Source organism: Perca fluviatilis, chromosome 6 (genome assembly GCF_010015445.1).
Source record: "Perca fluviatilis chromosome 6, GENO_Pfluv_1.0, whole genome shotgun sequence".
Classification (NCBI taxonomy): Eukaryota; Metazoa; Chordata; class Actinopteri; order Perciformes; family Percidae; genus Perca; species Perca fluviatilis.
The window spans coordinates 36,219,399-36,241,098 of NC_053117.1; positions in this window are offsets into that span (position 1 = coordinate 36,219,399).

The following is a 21,700-nucleotide window of genomic DNA, read 5'->3' on the forward strand; positions in this document are numbered from 1 at the left end:
TACCTTGTTGCCTTTTAACCACTTTCCTGTTAAAAAGAACGAGAGGTAAAACGTTTCACCCCTTTGCCTTTTGTTCAGCTAATGCTACTGCAACTGATAGTAGTGAGCTTTGTAAATATGGTGTTTAATGTTATAACTCAAATTGTATATGTAATGTCAAACAGGTTGTCAATAGTGTGTGTATTTACTGTTTGTTTTTTTGGTCAATTGATAAGTCATTGAAAAGATTTAATGCCGATTCTTTTAATGTGGAAACTCAGCATTTGTTATGAAATTGCCAATTAAATAAACATTTATGCTTTGTAATAAAAACATATATTATCTTTTTTTTTTTTCACTTATAGCCGTAGTGAGAAGAGAATGGCCTCTCCTGAGTTTAGGACTGAGAAATGAGTCTTTATATTCAAAGTGATTTGATTTTTTTGCATCAGTTACACAACTTTACCACTTGGAGGCAGCCTTGCATTCTTAAGGAATTCTTCTAAAATTCAGTTGAGCACAAATCCACATTTTCATATCTGAGATGCTGAAATGTAGTCAGTACAGTAAACTGTATCAAAGTAAAAACTGTAAGACTTAATAAATAAGTGTAGTATGTAACTTATGGAATAATATTAAAATTGTCTTCTGTTTTTTTTTGTTTTTTTTAGCAAGGGTAGCTTTTAGTACACTTAACAAAATAACCATCAAACTGTAACCTGAAAATAACCATTACGGTTTATTTTACCGCACCAGCTGCCAACACAGAGGGGGTTTTTAATCGGGCTTCCGGAGATAACTAAACTTCTATCAAACCTGTAGAACTATGAGACAGTACAGTAAAAATGCATGGCACGATGGAGTGCAGCAGTTGCTTTTACTAAATTATGGATATGGGGGGACGGTTAGCTCAGTTGGTAGAGTGGGCATGTCATTCCCCCTCTCTCTCCCCTTTCATGTCTTCAGCTGTCCTGTCGAAAAAAGGCCTAGAAATGTCCAAAAAAAAAAATATGGATGAAAAAGTATGAATTCATCATCCACAAGAGGCAACTTGTCAGCAGTCAGTTAATATGCAAGGTAAATGGGTGGATAAAAGTTTATAGATTCAGGGACAGGCCTCATCAAACCAGACAAACGCGTGGCAACTACTGCTGTAGATATCCTAGTGAGATGGATCGGTTCTGTGTCTGCTAGTGTGTGTGAAGATCCTTGAAAAGAAAAAAAGACATGAAAGCTGTCACTGTCTAAAGAAATATGGTGCAGTCCTAACAGACCGCAGCCCACCATATGGCTCAGATAGTGAATTTACTTGTCCATAAAATGGTCCCTGACCATGAAGACTGAGTGCTCCCACACACTTCACACCATTCTAAAACTGAGGGAGGACCGATTGGTGCGACACAGTTTGCAGGCAAAATGATGCACATAAGGACAGCCGCTCTTTCTTGACACCCAGGCATCTGCCGTAAGGAGAAAAAAAACACGCTGCCATCGATGTCATTGTTTCTCACTGATACAGGAACAATCGGTGAGATTGGTTCTGAATATTTCCATCAGATCTGCCATTGCGACAGCATATTTCAAAAGCTCCATGTGGGGTGATATTTGTGTCTTTTTGAAAAAGAAATCATTTGGTGATTACCTGTTAATGTCGCATGGATGGGCTGAGTGTTCTTTACAGCTGAGTTTTAATTATGTAATACTCAGGCTGTTGAACTGTGTAAATACAATAAGAGAAATGTCAAGGCTAAAAATATGATACTGTAGAGGCTCGTGTGGGCAGTAGCCTTTAGTGATATACCGTAGGCTATATTGTTAGCAACACGCACTCTACACATGGTTGCTGGATTTTGTGTATTTCTTGGATTTTTTTCTGCCATTTCTAACCCTTCTGCTAAAGGTTAATGAGAAAAAAAATGTATAAATCTGCCCTGCAAAGGCTGCAGTTAAGAATAATAAGGGTTTACTGTGTAAACTTGCTAACACGTGGATTAGGTGCACTGCCTTTATTTGATGTCTTTTAGACTGATTTATTATTTTACAGCTAAAAATCACATGGACTAACAAGATAACATAGACCATATAAGTCCTAAAAACTGCCTTCAATATGATGGGAAAACAGCATCAAACTTTAGCTTCTCGTGAACTTTTTAAAGTAATTACAATTACAATAACTTAATTTACAGTTAATTATGACATAATAACTACTGTTATTACATTTAAATAGGCATATGTGATATAAAAGTAGCTTAACTAGTTAAAGGCTGAGAATCTGTGGCAACTAATGCTACTCTGCTAGGCTAGTTTTAGCAGGACTAATGTTATTTTGGCTTTTTTTATTCAGTATGGCTGGCTATTTATTTATTGGGGATAACAAGTTAAATTACCAACATGTTAGTCCATTTTCATTGATATATTTCAATTGCAAAAAACACCTTGGGGGGGGGGGCGTAGTAAGTAAATGTAGCTTTAGCCAAGGCTAGCCGTGGCTATCTCACCAGTTAGCTTTTATTAGGTTTGGCCTGCTCACTTTGACTTCTTTGGTTTGTAGTAACTGCATTTTAAAAACATGCTGTTTTCTTTGAAATTATACATTTCTAGAGCTTGAAAAAAAGAATTCAAACAAATGTCAACAAGCCAGGTTCTGGTCTTAACTAAATTTACATTCAAAGCAACATACACCTGTAGCAAAGAAAACCTGACAAGACCACAGAAATTAGGAGTAGCATCCTGTCTGCCTTGAATTAGTGAATTACTGGTGTGAGCATGTGCACATTTGCATAGAAATTAATTGTGTGTGCAGAGCACCAAATCCTGTACTTATTATCCTGGTCCACCCAGGAGCTATGAAGTCCAACGGTTAAGTATATACAAAGTAAACGTATGTGGATTCCCTAACTTGCAGCATTGTATAATTTTTTAATATCACCACTCGATCGGTTCAGGAGTTCCAGTTGATTTCCCGCTGATGCTTAGTGATGGTGGTCCTGAATAATTAAACAATTCTGACAGCCGTGCAGGGGTCCGTTTCCATAACAACCCCTCTCCTGGTGTCCTCGCTGCCCTGAGGAGTAAATGTAAATCTGCTGTCTGCTTAATGTCACAGTAACAGCAGCAAAGTGGCACACAAAGACACACAGGTTGGGGTCAGTGTCGTCACGCAGGACAGGTGTGGCGGACCACCTGTGACCACACGAGGAAGAGGACCCTGTCTTATGACTCTAAGAGCAGTTTTCCAGGTGACAGGTGGTACAAGATGTAACACAATCATACAGTACACAGCTCATAGACTGTAAAGTCTGTACGAAGCCTCCGGGCCTGAAAGGTAAAGCCAATACGGAAGTGCCTTAAACCTGTATTCTATCTAATTTCCAGCAGGGGGCGACTCCACTGGTTGCCAAAAGAAGTCAGTTTCTATTGAAGTCTATGAGAAAATGAGCCTACTTCTCACTTGATTTATTACCTCGGTAAACATTTTCATAATGAGTTTATGGCCTCAATCGCTAATTTCAAGTCTTCAATACAGTATGATGTTCATTTTGTAAATCATGGTCCCATTTATTTTAAAATAGACGATAAAGCAGGGGATGCTTTCGGAGGCGTTGCTACATGCCAACCTATCAATCAGGCATTATTATGGAACCCCCGCAACTTCTAGGCAAGACCCGCCCTTCAATAGCATTCACACGCTACTATTGGCCAGGCGTCCATGCTTACGCAAGGTAACGGAACCCGATTTATTCAGGTTATGAACTAACTTAGGTTATCCTAACCTTAACTACTCGAGGTAAATGCCTAACCTCAACCAATCGGGCTGCTTCGTAAGGCGGGACTTGCCTACCAGTTGCGTAGGATCCATAATGACGCGTCAATCAGGACTGAGGCTTAGCAATGCTAACCATGGCACTGTGTACATTAAAACAGCTGTGAACTTTATTTGAGGTGTTTTCGGTATTTTCGTCTTAAACTTTGAACCTCTCACTGTGGGTTTTCACTTCATCCAAGTTAATTGTAACATTTTGGTCACCTAAAAATGTTTTGTTTAGCGTTTTGCCAACCAAGCTAGCTAGCTACCGCTAGCGTTAGCTGGTAACTTATGGGAAAGTTTGCAGATTTTCTGAATAAACGGCACCAGTAACTGGAGGTCCAAGTTTACCTGCCGGTAAATCTCCGCTGGATGACTCGCTTCAGAAGGGTTGAAAATCGGCAACTTCCCCTCTTTAGCATTTAGCTTAGCGTAGCGCAATTGCAACCATAAACAACACTGGCTTGGCCACGTCATCCTCCCCAGCTCACGTCTGGTTCCAATAAACCAAGATGGCCAATTGCCAAACTCGAGGCTTCAAAACGGCAATCCACTCACTGCTGCTACGTCCACTATTTTTACAGTCTATGACGCAGCTTTATTCTGTGTTCATAATACAGTTAGAGTTAGAGGAAGGCAAATTGACCACAAATGGCTCCTTCCGGTCCTGATGAGTCGGTGCAGAGGTTGGTGGGATCGCTCGAAGGTCACAGGGGGAACAGTTTAATGATGTCCGTAATCTTTTCTGACAGTATGTTGACACACACATCTAAAGTCTCCTGATCTCCCCTCACACACAGCACTACTCAGACATAGTCAATTACCCTTTAACATCAAATGGTTCATCAGCCCCCCAGCCCATTAGACGGTGATTTAACCTTATCTACCTGTAGATGAAGAGGTATGGGTGGGACGGTTATAGGCTTGCCCCAGTCAGAGCTATTCCTAGAGAACATGCCATGTACTTTCCACACAGCATGGTACTGGCTAATCAGGCCCAGAGAAATGCAATAAAAAAAGGATTATGATGCAGTTATTTATTGTCAAAAGTGATTATTACGTTTTTTTAATCATTCACATGTTTGTTTGGGGACTTGAAAGGGGCTGTAAAATGTTTAAAGGCTTAAACCCAGCATGGGACTTTTAAAGCCTAACTTTCAGTGTGTCTCGACTGCCTCGTGAGCTGTGTTTCAGCATGACCCAGCAGATAATTCAGAGAACTGCAAATGTAATTGCTCCTTAACGAACATTAAAAGATCCATTAATTTAGTCATTTTCAATGTGTTTAGCTATAAAGGGACATTGTGGAGGCTCTTAAGGCTAAATGTGTTGCTTTGAACAGAATCACAGTTCTGAAGGCTTTTGCTGCTGATGCTCATTGGCTTGAACAAAATCTGCTATTATGATGCCACTAAAATGTTCATGGAAGTATGAGGCCATTAGTGTTTGGAAATCATGATGATGATGATAATTCTGATGATTATGAAAATGATAATAATGATGGCAACAATCGCGCCTGATGCTGCCACCCTACATCTTCAACTAAACTAATTCTTGCTGTGAAACCACTTGGCTGTTGAGACAAATCAAGTTGAGACATGACATGTGGTTACCAAGCCAAGATAATCATTGCTCCCCGGAAAAACTATGCCAGATTTGGGTCTGCCTGTGACTGACCAAACTTCAGGGCCTGCTGCTCTGCTGGGAGCCACTGCTCCAGGCTGTCGTGGACACATCTGATCCTGCAACTGAGCTGAAAGCAACATTTGTCGGCAGCCAAGAGCCCAGGATTTAAAGTGCCCATTATGAAAAGAAAAAAAAGTTTTCTGGGATTTGGGGTGTTATTTTGTGTCTCTGGTGCTTCCACACACATACAAACTTGGAGAAAAAAAAACATCCATGCTGTTTTGAGTGAGATACGGGTTTCTGAATGTGTCTTGCCTTCATTCTCCGGGTGAGCTGTTCAAAATCGTCTGTTACGTCACTAGCCAAAACGAGGGGGCTAACCGTAGCATGCTAGCTCATTCTGAAAGGCAAAACACTGCTACAGCACACACTAGTTCACCATAATCTACAAAAGAACTACTTACATGTCTCAGTTCTGCAGGTATTCCACGCAAAGTTGGAAGTGTGCCCTCGTTTAGAAGAAGTCCCCCAGCTAATCCTGCCTTGTACTAACTGAAGTACATCATTATGAATGATATGATCCTTACCTAGCAACAAAGATGTTACAGAAGTAAGATGTCTCACTCTGTAGCTAAAACAGAGACCTGAACACACAGGGTGAAAAGAGGATCTGCAGCAATGTGCAGTACAACAAAAAGATGGTGTTTTTTGAAAATTAAACCATGTAAACCTATTCTGGTACAACCTCAAACTACAATTATTAACCTGAAAATGAGCATAATATGGCCACTTTAAATCTTCTGAGATGTTCGCTCAGTATTTAGCCTTTTCAACTGACCAGCTCGAGTTTCTGTAATCATTTGCATCCACTTCACAGGGGATTGGTCTATAGAGGCAGAGCCCATAGCGTCAAACTCTGAAAGCCACGCCCACCGGAGGGGAAAACAACATGCAACCAAGGGCTGAAAGGCTAACAAAGTGCCTGTAGCTAGCTAACATTTTATTTACATTAAATGTAAGCATGTCAAAGGATTATCTTAGCAACCTATGTCTAACAGAGAGGACAAGTTAGCTGTTAGTAAGCTAATGTTAGCTATGTGTTAGCAAGCTAAGGCACGTGCAAACATATAGCTTTCTGATTTAGCCACATTCCCCAATCTTATAACACAACTTGCATACTGTGAACAAAATACTTTTGCTAGCTTAACTTACAGAGGTAGGAAATTCCACCAGATGCATGTATTTTCCGTTTCCTTCTGCTTTCTTTGTGATGGAATTTTAAATTTGGTGGATTTATGAGGACTATGGTTAACTGCTCCTCAGATCTCTGCATGGTAAATTGAGAGAGCTAGCTATAGTATCTGTCCTATCTGAGTTTTCTCTCGCATGACTATTTTGCAGCAGAGTTTAGCACCGCCCATGACGATTCTGATTGGTTTAAAGAAATGCCATTAAACCAGAGCACGTTTTCCTCCCATCTCCAAATGCTGTGTAGAGTAGAGGATGGATACCTGAACCGAGCCCATCGGGACAGACAGATATTTAGAAATGATGTTCGGGTTCGGTCACATCAGCGCAATAAGGCATTGAACATTTTAAATTTAAAACTGCTTATTATGTAGGTGCACGCCTGTGTTAACGTGCACTTGTTGCCCCGTGTGCGCTGATGCGCTCATCTGTTGACATTTCCGAATGCCTTCCTACAGTTGCTTAATAAAAGCGGGCTTTCTACACAAACAAATTTTGTAAAGGAGATTTTAACTGTGTCGGGCTCGGGTCGGGCTCGGACATAAATATCTTAATGCCTGTCGGGCTCAGGCCGGGCTCGGTTACTGCTCTGTCGGACACGGCGAAATGCGGCCCGATCCGCACTCTAGTGTGGAGTAGCCAGACTCCCCTTCAGCGCTCATTGGAGGAGGGTCTGGAGAAGCGAGACTAGGATCCCACAGTCTTCCCATTCTTCCTGCTGATTCCTCACGTCTGTATCCACTTTTGTCTTCATAAAAGCTTGTTTGTTTTTTTCTCGGTGTGGCAGCTTATTAAAACTTAAGTAATGTGTTTCCAACCATGTTGGTAGTGCATATCACCACACAACAGCTTTTAGGCATTTTTCTGTTGTTTGCTAGCAGATGGAATTGACAGGGAAGCACCTTGACGCAATACAAGTCAATGGAGAGCGGCGAGTTGTTTTCCCATCCGGTGGGGGCGGGACTTAAATGCGCTCTCTAGCCCTGTTGGTCAGCTTTACCTGCTAACGCCTCTGCCTCTCACGACAGAGGCGTAGGGATGGGTTTTGAGAGGCCAATATGCAATGCAATTGCTCAATATTTGTGTTTCCACTAACCTGACAGTGTGTGTATTTCTGATTGTGTGATTTCTATATTGTGGAGGGCAAACTGTGCTATCAGCCAGACCCAAACACGCAACCACACTTTCTGATTAGATATGGATTTGTGTGTCCTTATACATGAGACATAGAAGAGAAAGGCCTTAACATTTTCTGCTGTTACACAGTTTTGATCGATTTTCTATAATGTCCTTGCCCTCCGATCACATATCTATTACATCTATTACATCTAAACATCTATTAAACCACATTGATATGGAAAGACTTGTCAGCTGAGTGTGTTTGTGTGATATGAGGGTACAAGTTTCTACTACTGCTCAAACAAGTTCTCCACTGTCTAATGCTCTGTACTTTTCCTTGCTCATTTCTGTGTTAATAAGGCAGTCATTATCTCCACAGATAAAATGAGATGAAATGACTTTTTCTCCTTCGCTGAATATATTAGTGACATTGTTTTCCATTAAAGTGAAAATTCTTGTCAACCTTTTAACTAATGTAAAACACTCAATCCTTAGTTTCACAATTTCAGGTCACAACTAGCTTTTAATGTCCTCTTTATTCCTTCACTTTTCTGTCCACTCTGTTCTCCCTCCCTCCCTCCCTCCCCCTCAGCCTCCTTCTCATCATCATCCACCTCCTTTTCCACAATTATTGTCCCTTCTTATTTGTGCCCTACAGTACATGCAGGACTTGCAATTACGAGTTTGTTGAAGAGAAATGCCCACTCGCTGCAAACTCGCACAAAGGCAATTGATTGCTAATTGCCACGCTGTGCTTTTCTGTGGGCCTATTGTCTGAGAGGCTATATTTCTCTTAATTGCTTTATCTTGTTCACACACTCCTTAGACCTGTCTCTCATCTCTGATTTATTTGAGCATGCATGTATAGGGTTAATTTAGGCTTGAGGCTTACTTTTATGGTGTGTATGTACATTACATGTGTGTATGCGCAGCAGGTGTTCACAGTTGCACGGTGGAGCAGTGTGGAAATGAATGAAGCCCTGATCAGTACCAGTTTGTACCTGATGTGACAGGCCACGATTGGATGAGCCACTTTGCAATCCTGCGGTTGCATCGGCGCAGACAGGCCATGACGGCAGAAGGGGCAAAGTGATGGAGGAGAGGAGGCAATGTGCAAGAAACTGATTTTTAAAAAACAAGTCAAGGGAGGAAAGTATTTCTGTATTCTATATCTCTCTGTCTCTCTCTCCCTCTCTATCTCCCTCTCACTCTAGCTGCAAAGTGTCCTGAGATAACTTCTGTTATGATCTGACACTATAAATACAATGTAATTGAACTGAAAAATTGAATTGAAAGATATTGAAGAGTGAAATAAAAGGAAAGTAGGTTTCTCATGGATGGATACCAGTGAGCCAAATGAGACATTATGTCATGCTCATGTTTCCAGACAACACCGAGGCATCTCAGGGCCCTAAAATAATCACAGGGGCCCCTCGCTGTCGTCCACCAAGACGGCTCCTCCCCTCTGTTGCTGTGGCATCCCAGTGATCTCTTCATTAATTCATAGCAGAGCACTGAACTAAATTAGCACTCGTTAGCCACCCGCTGTTTACTTATCTTTATTTGCTGTCATTAACCCTCCTCCCTTCAAACTGTGCAGTGTGTGTGTGTGTGTGTGTGTGAACATGTGTGTTGGGGGCTTTGGGGCATCATAACTGCTTCACCTAGCAACCTGCCTTGATGAGATGCTCAAAGGTTCTGAATCACTGGGGGTGACACACACACACACACACACACACACACCGCACACACTGACTCCCACCCTGCAGCCCCTCAGAGGAACTGTGGCTCGGGTGCTTTGGTTGATGACGTTCCACCTGCCAGGAAAAGGTCTTCCCTAACACCCCGATTTTCATTCTCTTTCACTCTGCCACTGCTGAAACACAAGGCCTCGCCAACTTACAGTATTACAGCAAAGCAAGGCGCAGACTGATCAGCCAATGAGGAAGAGCAGAGCAGACGTGCCCGCGTCACTGAAAAAGGAAAAAAAGGGGGACGCCATCGCTTCATCTTCATCACCTCGGACATTCATTTAATCTTCATGGCGGCCGGATGACAGAGTAGAGGTGCAACACAAGAATCGTCTTCCTCTTTCTGACCTTTCAGGCTCAAACGCAGACATAACAAGCATTTTGTCAAATCAGCAAAACCCAATCAGAGAGTGGCTAAGAGTTTTATTTTATTATTAGGGCACCTGTGATGAAAATTAATTGAAGGAAGGGTTGGCTGGTTTTGGTGTTGAGGCTTGAACGAGATGATTGTGGAATATCTGAAACCTCGTCTTTGGCCCAGCGTTTCTCCTGGACCTACAGATGTGTCTTAGTAGAGACTGAAAGTGTCACACACACACACACACACACACACACACACACACACACAGGCTGCGTCATGCTCTGTTCTCCAACACGCCTCCACTAGCAGAGGGACGTCTTGCCCACCTGTGGCTTCTGACTCCTGGAGCCAGCCATCTTCTTTCTCAGCCACCATTTCTCTCTGCTTCCGATCATCTGGCTTTTTATCTCTCTTTCCTCATCTGGTTGTGAAATTAACCCAGCTTTACACCTTTTCTGTTTTAAAGTTTAATTTTTTTTTTTTTTTTAAAGCAAAGAAGGACTTTTTGCTCAGAGGATTCAGAAGTTCAAGACCCAAGTGAAGTAAAGGCGAGAAGGAAGGCGATTCCCAAAAGAAGCCTCAGAGACCCTCAGAGTGGTAAGACACCGGCCATCTTGAATTTGAATGCTCTCTTTGAGATTAAGCTTGGGCTAAAAGTATAAATAATATAATAAAACAGTCAATGATAATGATTTTTTTTTTTTTTACACATGGAGAGCACAGAAAGTTTGATAAACCATGGGGGGAAAAGTAGTGGAAACGAGGACACAGTGATTTGGCAAATAACTAAAGTGTTACTTTTGGGATCACTGTTCATGTCTTGAATTTTTATAGGGTGATGATAAAAAATGCATTATCTAAGCCGTGGTTCAGCGGATCAATGCTGAGAATTGGTCGGCTGCTGGGGTGCTAAATAAATGATAGACTTCTCCCCACATTCCCTCTCTTTCTTGCTTTGCGCCTCCATCTGTTGGCCGTTGGACAGTGAAGCAGCCATATGCTCTCTATGTATAAATCATCCACAATAGCCTGATCCCCGTTAGCCTTATAAATATCCATATCCATAAAACATGGATTTAGCCCATTTCCCCAAGAACAAGCCTTTGAGGGATTCTCTGTCCCCTAAAACAGAGTGGTCATCTTTTTACTCATGTCTTTTCTTAAATCTTTGCTTTTCTTTGGACTTTGACAGCAGATTCATGTAATCACCGGTCATATTATACCGGCTTATAGTTTCCTCCATCACACCTTTAACAACTACAAAATAACAGCGGAGGGCCATGAATTGTGTTGTAAAGAGGGAAGATTTGGTCGCGACCCGTGGGCATTAAAGATGGAATTTGTGAGTGTTATATTATGTGTGCGCATGCACATGCTTTGGCCTCTTCTCCATGATACAGGGATTAGTGACTTCTCATCTCCAAGCACCGACACAGCGCCGTCCCTTGGGGGGGGGGGGGACTCGGACAGAAAGCCAGCACAAGAGAGTCATTCAAACTGACTCATATACGTATACACACATGCCTCGAAAAAAAATATCATCATCATCATCTTGTAAGCATATTGAGAGAGTGTAGGTGAAGTGGTGTTTGGATGTGAGCAGGGCTCCCCCACTGAGCAATTGCAAGTGTGTGTGTGTGTGTGTGTGTGTGTGTGTGTGTGTGTGTGTGTGTGTGTGTGTGTGTGTGTGTGTGTGTGTGTGTGTGTGTGTGTGTTGGGGGGCTTTGGGGCATCATAACTGCTTCACCTAGCAACCTGCCTTGGTGAGATGCTCAAAGGGTCTGAATCACTGGGGGTAACACACACACACACACACACACACACACTGACTCCCACCCTACAGCCCCTCAGAGGACCTGTGACTCGGGTGCTTTCAAACCAACACATACGTATGCACACACGCCTCGAAAAACTATTGCCAATGCATCATCTTGTAAGCATATTGAGTTTATCCTAGGTTTGCCTTGGTGCCATTTCGACTGTTGTCAAACAGCCTGTGATATGTGGAGGAGTTTCAGCAGCACTATGGACAGTTTGGTTGACACCTCTCAGCAGGAGGCTGAGTTCGCTTTTGGCTCATCTACTAATACAGCTTGTCAGCTAGCTGAGTGTTTCCCAGCTGAATTACAGACAGCTGCGGAAAGGTTAAACCCTCAGAAGAAAGAACGTGTTTCTAATTTCATCACAGGTTTATGGATTTTCGTAGTTGCAGGATGATCACCAACGTTAACCCACACAGTTCATATGCAATGTTGATCTTGTAGATCTCTTTCTCCTTGGGCCAGTAATACTTGCTAAAAGATTAATTGTCAACTATTAAATTAATTGACAACTATTTTGATAATTGATTAATCGGTTTGAGTAAAAATTCTCTGATTTCGGTTTCTTAAATGTGAATATGTTATAGTCTCTTTTCTCTTCTGTGACAGTAAACTGAATATATTTGAGTTGTGGACAAAACAAGACATTTGAAGACGTCATCTTGGGCTTTTGGGAGACACTGATCGACTTTTTTTTTTATTTACAATTTTCTGACATTTTACAGACCAAACAACTAATTGATTCATCTAGAAACTTGTTGACATATTAATCAACAATGAAAAGAATCGTTAGTTGCAGCCCTAGATGCACCGATCCAAATTTTTAAGTCCCGATACCGATCCCTGGGCTTTGGCTATCAACTGATACCGAGTACTGATCCGATGCTGTTTAATTATTAAGCTGTGTGCCTCACTGTGTGGAAGTGACTCTGGATCACACATTTTATGTGTAAGGCAACATTGGGCTTAACTTAAACTTTGCTTTCCTAACTTTGTAAAACAAAATGTAACAAAACAAATACACAGATATAAATGAACTGAATTGGTTTTTTTTATTATTAAAATGGAGAAAGGTTGGAGACCCCTGATGTATAGTATATTAACATAGAATTGAAATGAAGAGATCAGCCCCACTGTCACTGATACCTGATCCAGCCATTTGAGCCAGTATCGGTCCGATATCACATATCAGGATCAGATCAGTGCATCCCTGGTAATAGAGTATTATCTGTAAATATGTACCTGGTGCACAAAGCAGGCGCACTTTACCAATTCGTGCAAACAGAAACACACATGTTGTCTGTGGATGCTGTGTGTGAATTATTGATAGCATCAGCCTGCTTAAAAATGCATCCCCAACCTTTCTGTCGCACAGAGAGAGGAAGCAGTAATTAGTGTGTGTTAGGATATGAGAGGAGACAGAGGCTAATTATCTGTGGGGTAAACACAGCAGCCCTCGTAATCTTTTAACAGATTCTGCAGGCATATACATTTAACAAAATGCCATATTGTTCATTTATGACATGATCCAGCTGGTTTGGTTTCAAGGGAGGGAATGGGTATGAGAATGAGGGAGATGTTTATTTTCTTCCTTTTGCATAAATGTGGTTATGTCCGATTATGAAAATATAAATACAGAGTTGGAGGAAAGACTTGGATGAGCCACTTATCAGACCATTCGCATGTTTGAAGACTATCCAGAATTCTTTACACTTTCCTTCATTGATTTGCTCGTTTAAGGGGAGACACTTACAGGCAAAACCATCATTTTTCAATTTTGAGTTTTTGGGGCTATTTTGCTTCTGCAGCATGGCTTCTTTCAGACTATTGGGGGGAAAAAAAACATCCAAAATACACATTTAGATGTTTAATTTACTCCACTTTGTCATTTGCGCCTGTAAAAAAATATGTGTTTTGATATGTGTAAGCAATCGACTGGGGAAGTTTTATGTTGATATCCGTTAGTTAAAATGTTTCTTTAAAGGCCAAAATGGGTTTTTCTCAGACTCTGAGCCAGAAATCTCTACTTCAGTAGCACTTACATACACCAAACTTTCCAGTTCTCATCATCATCCAGCTCAAGTTTCCATTTCTCTATCTATATTCTGAAGGTTTTTATAGAGGGATTTGTTCAGATATCATTCATAGCCTGAATTATGTAACATTTTATACCTAAAAATGTGGCTAAAATTTATTTATTTTTTATGGCTGTTGACCCCATATTCTGATTTATGATAAAAAGAGATATCCCAAATTCCCTGTGTAAAACCCTTTGACTGTAATGTCAACGAAATGAAACAAGAATTTTGAATCTGGCTTTATCCAATGTTCACAATTCTGCAAATTAGCGCATTTTTAAACAAGATAATGCCTCATTTGCATATTTAAACATAACATTTCAGAAAACTTGTAATGCAAAAATATATGTATTAACAAAACTGGGGAAGTTTTATGTTGATATCCGTTAGTTAAAATGTTTCTTTAAAGGTCTTTCTCAGACTCTGAGTCAGAAATCGCACTTCAGTAGCATTTAAATACACCAAACTTTCCACTTTCACTCCTATCTGTATTCTGAAGGTTTTTACTGAGGGATTTGTTCAGATATCATTCATAGCCTGATAATACAAACAAATATTTGTCTTAATGTCAGTAATCAACTGTGGAAGTTTCATGGTGATATCTTTTAGTTACATTTTTTTCCTATTCACATGAGGTGGCTACATGCCAGACTCTGAGTATGGCACTCACAGCCAAAACAAATTTAAAAAAGGTATGAAGGAATGGATGGATAGATGGGGAGTGGGAACAAGATGCAGATGGGAGAAAGTGAAGAAATAACAGCTCTGCTTGCTCAAGTCTAGCTGGCTGTAATGAAGCTGGTAGGGACAGGTGCGAGCTGAAACTGTGCTGGAGTCTGTCACACCTGCCGACTGCCATTAATACTAATGATTATTTGGTATGGAGCTCCTGGATGGATCCGATTTGAGGGTATACAGTAGTCTGGTATTTTTCTTCCAGAAATGTAAAGTTTAAAGCTTTAGTGCGTAACTTTTTGATATTAATGAACGTCCGTTACATTCAAGCCATTGCCAAATGAGTTGCTACAAAGCTAATGAAGGCACGGAAGGCTTGTATCATGTGGACGCGCTGACAGTTTTGTTGTCATTACTTAGAATTCTTCATTGGGCAGAAACTACGTACTATAGCTTTAAAAAAAAAAACGAATATTAATTTCATTTTTTCGTTCATTTTCATCTTCTGCCTTTAGTGAACACTGCCTTATTAATATTTGCATGTATAAATCAGGATTTTCACCACTGTCCTGTCAGTATACAGATGAGAAAATGAGATGAGATGAGACGTATAGCAATAGGAATCAAATCATCAGCACCATAGAAATGAATAAAAATCACCATGAAATCAAATTAGGAAAACAAATAAAAAAATAACTGCTTCCATAAGTCAAATGAAGAGAGCGTAAAGCCTCGCATGCCAAAGACTGCCTTCTGTAAGGATGTTGTCTCGTTTTCTTTGATTTTTGGTCCTTTGGCACCATAGCATCTGGTCACGATGTGTTCAATTATTTAAAACTCTAAAATGTTTGAAACAAAGGCATTTATTGTGTGTTTACAATAGCTGTATCTCCGTGGCCTATTTGACAATTAGTTCCACCTTCTGCAGTTTGCCTCCTATGTTATGTATTTATGTATGTTATGTTCCTCAGTGATTGTAAACATTCATTCGGCGTGTCTCGGTAGCATTTTCAATTACCTGAGGTTGGAATACTTACCTTCTGAACCAAATACGCCTTGAATGCTAATCCTCTTTTCGACCCCTTTTCACCTCATGCAGTTTTGAGAAAAAACACTAAGGGCAAAAGTTTAGGAGGAGATTTTGTCAAATAATTAAAGTGCCCATATTATGAAAAAAACACTTTTTCTGGTATTTGGGGTGTTCTTTTGTGTCTCTGGTGCTTCCACACACATACAAACTTGGAAAAAATCCATCTATGCTGTTTTGAGTGAGATACGGTTTCTGAATGTGTCCTGCCTTCAGTCTCCTGGTGAGCTGTTCAAAATCGGCTCGGACTGTGACGTCACAATCCGAAATGAGCTGGCTAACCGCAACCGTTAGCTCGTAGCGTTAGCATTAGCATGCTAACGCTAATGCTAACACCAGCATGGTACCTCGTTCTCAATAGCAAAGCACTGCTACAACACACACAAGTTCACCATAATCTGCAAAAGAACTACTTACATGTGCGCCCTCATTTAGAAGTCTCCCAGCTAATCCTGCCTTGTAACTGACTGAAGTTGGAGAAACAGCCTTTCTTTTACTTCTATGGAGCTAGCTAGCTGACATGATCTACATCTGAGCTACTGAGCATGTGCGAGTGCAATCAAAGATAGTACAGAAGAAGAAGAAGAAAAGAGGTCTCACTCTGTAGCTAAAACAGAAACCAGGTGAAAAGAGGATCTGCAGCAGTGAGAGAGAGCTGTGCAGTACAACAAAAATATGGTGTTTTTTGAAAATTAAACCATGTAAACCTATTCTGGTACAACCTTAAAATACAGTTATGAACCTGAAAATGAGTATAATATGGGCGCTTTAAAATCCTGCTGGCAAACAAATCAACAAAACAAATCTTCACTTCAGCCTTGAAAACATTCTATACAATAAGTCTTAACCTCCCATAACCTGGATCTCCTTTAAGAAAAATGAATAGACTGAAATTGCAATAAACACAGTATAATGACCTATTCAGGGTGCACAGTATGAAGGCCGTAGAATCAACAGATCCTTTGTACAAGAACTACATGGCATGATGACTAACCACAAATTTGGAAATTCAAACATTACTAGTGCAGCGCCTGTTCAAAATGTGCCTATATTCGGAACCCCGGACGATTGATTCAGTCCCTCCAGAAAAACGCGATTATGCGATCGCATAATTCAATGCACAATCAGCCAAAGTCCGCATATTTATGCGGGGGCCGCATTTTTTCCGATTTCCACGCAAAATATGCGGGGCTTGCATGATTTCATAATCCCCGCATTTTCGTTGCAAAAAAGTCACATATATCTTAGCAGAAAGTTGAAAAATGTTGCGTTTACTTCACACAAGGGCAGCCATTTCACCTGTTGCCATGGGAATGTTATGAAGTGACGTAAATACGCGACGTGAACATCATCGAAAAGCAGGGTGTTGGGGGAAATCACTTTTTTTTCTCTTTTTCATTAGACCGCAGTTTTTGCAAGTTCCCGCAATTTTTGCAAGTTCCCGCAATTTCAATGCATAAAACTGCATAAATATCCCGCATATTCCATCGCATATTTTAAGAAAACATAACCGCATAATCAAAGATTTTTGCCCGCAACAATCACAAAAAAACGGACTCATTGATGGCCTCCGGTATTGCTGCTTTCAAGAAGTCTTGTTTTGCAGCCCCTTACTCAGAGTAACTTCCTGTATCTGTATCTTGCCGCTAGAAAACTAGTGTATTGATTCCAATGGGAGAAGTGATCACAGATTTGGACCGATTCTTTCGCCCCGTAGTCACTAAAGTAAATATAGGACTCATTCTTCACAAGCCACGTATCTCCTGAACTTCTGACACCAAAATGGCATTTTACAGATGGACAAATCAGGAGAAAATTTGTCGTGACTTGGGCCACGTTCAGCCCCGACAAAACGCAGCAATCGCGTAAAACTGAAAGAGGGGTGCGTTTAACACCCTGTTGTGTGCGCAAGTGCTCTGCCTTTTTATTACCACGGGTTTACAGACACGTCTCTTCTGATTGGGTATCACCTGTGACGCCGGCAATAAACGAGAGACACACCCACCAGAACGAAAGAAAACAAAGCCTGTTGCACACCGTTCCACATCGTTCAACCAGGAAACTGTAGCGAAACGGTGCACACCGTTTTGAGATTGAACGTGCCCCTGTTTCTGTCTCAGGGAACAAACTCTCGCGAGATCTTGCGACACGGCTAAGCTAAGGTCAACTAGCGTTCGTTAACGTGGTAACAAAACCAATTTCCTTTCCACTTTTAGCTGTGTAACTTCTAACGTAGCAAAATAAAATATCAATTATACAAATATAACTTTTCATCCATCCACACGATGTTCACTTCCCTTTTCAAACGAGGCCACGACCATTTAGGGGGAAAGGAAGTGTGTACTGTTTCATACCAATCAAAAAGTAGGCTAATTTGTAATAGAACCGCTTTCTGCCAACAAGTCCTTCTTCTTTGCTCCCGTAATATATCTGCCAATAACCAACAAGAAGGATTTGGGGGGGTTAGTTCGCTGAAGCACGGAAGGGAGGGGGAGGGGACGGGATGAGGAGGAGGGAGGGGCGAGCTAGTCTTCGTTTTGTTTGAAAATACTTTGAACGTCAACAAGAATAACGTCTCCCAACATCGCTTAGAGCGCCTTTAAATACGAGTCGTGTTGTTGTTTTTTTATTGACAAAAAAACCCAACATTTGTATTGTATCTACACATGTATGTTCTCTTTCCCCTACGAGAGTTTTGTATGTTGTTGTTGTTGTTGTTGTCAATGAACAAGAAAGAATTACCTAAGCAACAAAATGACAAAAAAACAAACCAAAGAGGGGGAACTACTTAAAAATACCCAAGTCAAAAGCAAAAAGGCTAGAGAAAGTAAAATTAACATTTAGAGCGGCACACAAGGGGAGAACAGTTTCCAAGATGTGTCACTACACATTTTTCTTGCAATTTTACTAGATTTGATCTTTTTCAGTGTGGAAAAAAACTATTTAAAATCAATACGAGTCGTTATTGCTGCTCGAATAAACAACTTCTGGGTGCATTTTTTTGGGGGGGGGTAGAGTTTAGAACCCATTCATACTTATAAAGTGCAAAAGATATGTTCTTACTTTTTCTTTCTTTCTTTCTCTCTCTCTCAGATTTTGTCCTCCAGAGGAAAATGACGAGGAAATCTCACACTAGAAGAGTTCTGACCCCGCTGTGCACAGAGTTGAAGGTAGGAAAAACGCACTTCCTGTTCCTCCAGGATCTTCAACACAAATATAGACAATACATACAATATAGACAGATCAGATCAGAAAACAAAAATGTGTTGGTTTTACTAAAACCAACACATTTTTGTTTTCTGATCTGATATGAACTCATTCTAAAACCGTTTTAGAATGAGTTCATAATTATGCATCTATTGACTGTATATATTTACATATACATTTATTTATTTCTGTACACAATATAAGCTGATAAGGATCTGATGATGATTTTAAAAGCTCATCTGCAACATTGCTCGAACAGCTGCTTTTACTGCTGCTAATTGATTTCAGAAGGATGCTCAGTCATGTCATCAATAACCACCATTCCAAGGGGGAAAACACGTTTACAACCTGGCAGAATTCGTTCACTCTTGAATTTTAAGTACAAGTGTATTGAGGACAATGAGACATAGATGCTTCTTCATATTCTATACAGTACATGTAACACTCTATAACAGAGATCTTCAACAAATTATTGTTAAAACATCTTAACATGAATCCAACATATTATTAGCAAATATAAATCAGCCTATTTGTGAAAAAATAACATTGATGATAAGCGTACTGGCCTATAGGTAAGGTAATCACTTAGGTAGCCATCCACAGATACCGTTAATCCTAAGGATTCACTCTGCCACATGTATGTTTAACATTAAAACAGGATTTATATGGCGCCCGGATGGCTCAGTTGGTAGAGTGGGCGCGCATATATAGAGGTTTACTCCTCGACGCAGCGGGCCAGGGTTTGACTCCGACCTGCGGCCCTTTGCTGCATGTCATTCCCCCCTCTCTCTCACCTTTCATGTCTTCTGCTGTCCTTTCAAAATAAAGGCTGAAAAAACATGATTTATAAAATCCTACCAGCAATTATTATTTTATGGGCGTAGTATTTCTATGCAAAAAAAGGCTTTAGGCCGCCCTACATGTTATTGCAGGCCCAGTTTAATACGCAACTTCATTTTTATACAATTTAATAAAACTTTTGCAATGTAGTAGGGGTCTCTGCACCATCTCTCTCTTTCAGTTAAGGAGTCCTTGGCTTTAAATGCATTGAAGACCCCTGCTCTGTACTTGCAAAATAAAATGGTTGCAATCAGACTTTAAGTCTGAAAACATTAAATCATTTTTTATATTTGACTTCACAGTTTTGCCTGCATGTTGGAGTCCAAAGATTTCTCACTCTGATTTTCATGTTTAGTCAAAGCTAAGTATGTTCTGAGAAGTGGATTTTTTTGGTGTGGAGAAGATTTTACGTGCAATGATTTAAAAGCTCAGACTTAGAAAGTAACCTAAATTCTGGATTTATGAAAGTTGGATTAATTCAGAATGAGATGAATAATTTGTTCCACAAGATCAATTTGTGTGTTTAAACACGGTTGTAACAATAATATCACAGAAAGCCCTCGTGGTTTAATGTGATTTTTCTAATGTGGTTTTTCTAATGTGGTGGTGATGATATTTCCACTTCAAGGTTCAAAATCAAAGCATTTCTTCATCTTTTTTATAGCTGTGGAGAAGAGGCACTTCAACCATCAGCAACTTCAAGATGAAAAAGTAATGTCTTGTTAAGAAAGGCTGACATATTTATTTCGGAGATTGCAAACTAACTGAGCAACTTTCTCAAGCATTTTGTTATTCCTTTAGCTAATGACATCTCCTTTTGCAGGGGCATGCTTTGCTCTTTGATTTCTTTCTTTCTGTCACCACTCAACCCCAGAAAAAGTATTTCAATAATCAAACAGCCATTTAAAAAGACTCAGAAAAATGTTCCTGACGGACATAAGTTGAATTAAATGACCTGAGATTAACGGTGCTATTTCGCTCATGCGAGCCGCTGGTGCTTTTAATTGAATTGATTTGATTTGGTGTTTGTCAGCCTCAAACTAGTCTTGCATTGCCAGACCTTCCTTCACAGCGCTGCGGAGGAGGGTCCGGCGAGTCTGCACAGCATTCCGGGATGGGAGAAAAACGTGCTCTGGTTTATTGGCATTTTTTTTTAAACCAATCACAATCGTCTTGGGCGGAGCTAAGCGCCGGACGGAACAACGGTGCCTCTGCAAAATAGCCTCAGGAAGGAACTTGTTTTGGTGGAACATGTGTACGTTCAAAAGTTGTTTTAGTCGTGCAACAGAAAACTCTGATTGGACAGATAGTCTAGCTAGCTGTCTGGATTTACCCTGCAGAGATCTGAGGAGCAGTTAACCATAGTCCTCAGAAATCCACCAGAGTTTAAAATGAGTGAAATCCGGCGGAATTTCCAGCAGCACCGGAGCAATCCCGGAAGTGGAACGTCGTGGATATAGACTAGCCTCACACTAGCTGAAACTGAACACAATGTCCTTTTTGATGTTGATGTTTTTTGCTGGACTAATGTATGCTTTACCATTTTTGTTATTTCTTATAAAAATCCTTTCCATGCTGCGCATGAGACAATCTTCTTCTTCTGCTATTTGTAGGAAACAGTTCTGGCAATTCAGGGTGTTTGTGCATGTGTGTGTGTGTGTGTGTGTGTGTGTGTGTGTGTGTGTGTGTGTGTGTGTGTGTGTGTGTGTGTGTGGTAGTGTCTTTTTAAGGGACAGAAATTTTTTTTGTGGGTGATAGGTTGTGTGTCTGCTGCTGGTGTGTTTTCATGGATGTAACGGTGTGAAATTGTACATGAGCGCACGTGGTGATACACTGGAGGATTTTAATGAAGCATTGATGATGCAACCCAAAGTTTTCGGTTTAGTAACCATGGCAACCACACAACCATGTGTGGGTAGATCTTGGATGTTAAAGAAAGGGGGAGTTTTTGGGGGACAGGAGGAAGGGCGCATGTCAGCCAGTACACACCGACTAGTCCAAACTTTAAACTAACTGCATTTTGAGCTCCTTGGATGAAATATGCCATTTGGTTTTCTGTATTCAAGGCCTAGCCTTAAAATATTATAGAAATGATGATTTGGGA